A 3,301-nucleotide genomic window follows, 5' to 3' on the forward strand; every position below is an offset into this window, starting at 1 on the left:
TCTGAATTAACTTGATTCTCCATTACAGTCAACCACTATTCGGGATACCAAGCAGCTGTATAATTACCGTTATTTGTATGGGGAAACAAAAACCAGATCTAGTATCGATCAAATTCAGGAAGTTATCCTTAAACTCCTTGAGCAAAGATCCACTGCTGACGAAATGGACCCAGATTTGCTTGACAAGAATCAAGCATTCATCAGCAAATCCCAGGTTTACTACGCCTTTGGCTTGTGACACTACATTAAACATTGCAAATCATCTCGTGACACAAACGACCTACAAGCAGATGTCAGTAATTGGAAGAGAGAGTTTAAGGAATCCCTGGTTTCCAGGACCATTTCTGATCCTTCGAAATCAATCAGCGCAGGATTTCGCATATTTTTGGCAAGCAGTGAAAAGAGGGAATCCGGCTCTTGCCAACATCCTTGCTTTTGGTACAGATGAAGACGAAGCACTTTCTAGCGGGATTCTTAAGGAAACGAGTGGAAAGACCATTTACCTTTTGGGCAAAGAGCATGCCCAAGCAAATGTAGATAAAAAATTGAAGTCGTTAAATTTTCCTTCAATCCAAAAAAAAATTATCCTGAGTGATATTTTCGGTGGTGCCACGTGCAAAGAAGAAGATACGGAAGCGAAAGTACTCATATTTACAACCGTAAGCTATTGCAACTGAAATCAAAATGGCTTCAAATAGAAAAGGAACACACCAGCAATCGTCCCGCGAGTCAGTTCGTGGATTATTTTGAAACTCATAAAGAGAAGCAAATGAGGGACAAAATGATTAAAAACGTTCGAAAGCAAGCTTCCATTGACGGAGTGTGCGGCCAAAATCCAATTGAGTGGCAAAACGTCTTGTCAAAAGATGAAATATCCGCCCACGTGCATTCAGAGGGTCGTAGTCATCGAGACGCGACACTTTCAGAGTGCCTAGATGCCTTGAAAGCATGCAGTATCCGTTTATTTAGCAATGTTGTCAAAGCCATATATGATGACGGTCCTTACGTCCTAGCACCAGCTTACCACATGTTTCGTAAAACATATGCCGATTGGAAAGGCATGTCATCAGACGAACGAAAGATGCACATCGCAGCATTCATGGCTTACATTCCTACCGACGATGTACTCTTGCGCTCCGGAGTTCGAAGTGCAGAAAACAAGGAATCCATTCCAACTATTTCCCTGTTAGATGACGAATCACCTGGTTTATCTACGTCAGCACCTAAACAAGATTATCTTCAAGTGTCACAACAAATCTCGAATTCTCCTCCACCAAATTTCTACTATCGGTCCAAGCCAGAGGTTAAAGGCCACGACGTTCTAGACAAACCACGACGCACGCTTTCGTATCGCTTCAAGAAGCTTCGGCTCTAAATGATGTTTTGCCTCCTCACCTTTTAGCAGATGCTTTTAATAAAGCCTTAATTTTTGGGTACAGTTAATAAGAAACGCGATACGACTTTAATTGTGACAAGTATACTCAGTTCAACACTTGGTTTATTATGGAATGAGGTCATAGCCTCGACGGCAGACAAACTGAAAGACGGCGAAATTCGTAAGATTGTCGTACGCGAGTTATAATGATATCAAGTCTAAAATCGATGGCCTTTCTAGATCAACTTCACTCGCCAGTTATAATTTTCTAGAAGAAGGAATAGAGTTACTCAGTGTTTCTCTCGATAAATCAAATCTTTAGCAGAAAGAGAGCGAAACTCAGGACGAACCAGGTGAACTTTCGAGCGTTATTCTGTCTGGTATCTTAAACCAAGCAATAGAGCTTCCTCCAGCCAGGAAAAAGCTTAAAATCAACTCGGACAGAGAGTTAGAAACTGCGAGAAAAAGATTCGAGGAAGCGCGCAAGGAAGCAACCACTGCTTTCTGGAATGAGGCATTTAGTATCGAAGATCGATTTTTTTGCAGCGAAGCTACGAATAGTTTCAAAAATAGTGGAACATCTCGATTATCCTGAGACCGCAATCACCGAATGTTTATCGTTTGGAAGAAGCTGCATAGCTTACAAGCCATTCAACTGATTCAAGAGATATTCTCAGTGTCTTTGAACGATGGAGTCAAATCGTTGTTGAATAAAACTCAACGGGTGGAGAACGTCTGTCGGTTATGTTAATCAACTATGTGTTGTTTCAATATGTTTGCAAATTCAGTAATAAATGTTCATTTGAATTGTCCGCCTGCATGCCAACGATTGAACTTCCCACTCGCAGTTTTCATCCAATAATAAGCTGGCACGAAATTTCAGCAAGAAATTCTATAAAAGAGGAATTGCCTCATCCTCCAAACGAACAGACCCTTCATGAAAAAAAAGAGCTTCTCCATATGCTGTGAAAAGTCAGGGGGTGTTCTTACTTTTCCTCGTACTCCGCCTTATTAGAAAATCATGATTATCCAGGAGGAAGGAAAAATTAAACAGATTGAATTACCTGAAATTATAGGCAATATTTTAATGGCCCTTTCTGTTGATATCAATAACAATGTTTACGTGCTAAAAACATACTGGTGAAGGATTCCTGTTGACGATATTGAACGAGAATTACAATGTAAAAGCAGAAGACAAATTAGATTTGCTCGAGGACAAAATATCTTCTGTAGTTAGAATCGCAATATGCAAAGACGATGATATCATCATCATCCAACACAGAGGCCTGATGTGTATGTTTGTAACAAGATGTGTCAATTGAAATACAAATTTGACAACGACTCAAGTGAGGCATTTTCATTGAGTATTTCCCAGCAGAATGAAATCATGATACCAACAAACGATCATACGGCAGTTCAAATACACAAGGAAGGAAATCTGAAGACAACAATAAAAGTCCCAGACCATCATAAAGTTGTCAGAGTGGCATTTCACTAGGTTATTTGTAAAATATTGGTTCTAACCGTGGTAGGGGAAAAAATTCCTATTTCTTTCTGCGCTACCCTGAAGCAGGCGGGAAGCTGGAAACTCTTACCTTCTTTTGTAAAGTTGTCGATGTGCAGTATCCATATCTGGTATCCCATAATGGCCCTATTGTTTTGTAAGAGAAGGAAACTTCACTTACCTATGATGAGACTCAATTGTTATAAACAACCATTTCTGCCTAAAACACAGTAAATATACTACCGCTACTTTCCTGAAACAGTAACAGGAACCTTTCAATAAACTAAAGTAAAGCAAACAATAGATGTTGCTAGATTTATAAAATTTGTGAGCTGTTTCATTCACGTGGTCTTGTTTCCGTTGTAAGGAACACAAGCGTAACTTATATTTAAATATTGATCCAAAAAACGTTCTTTGATCTT

The sequence above is a fragment of the Dendronephthya gigantea genome, unplaced genomic scaffold (genome assembly GCF_004324835.1).
Source record: "Dendronephthya gigantea isolate DGI-Jeju-01 unplaced genomic scaffold, DenGig_1.0 000564F, whole genome shotgun sequence".
Lineage (NCBI taxonomy): Eukaryota > Metazoa > Cnidaria > Anthozoa > Malacalcyonacea > Nephtheidae > Dendronephthya > Dendronephthya gigantea.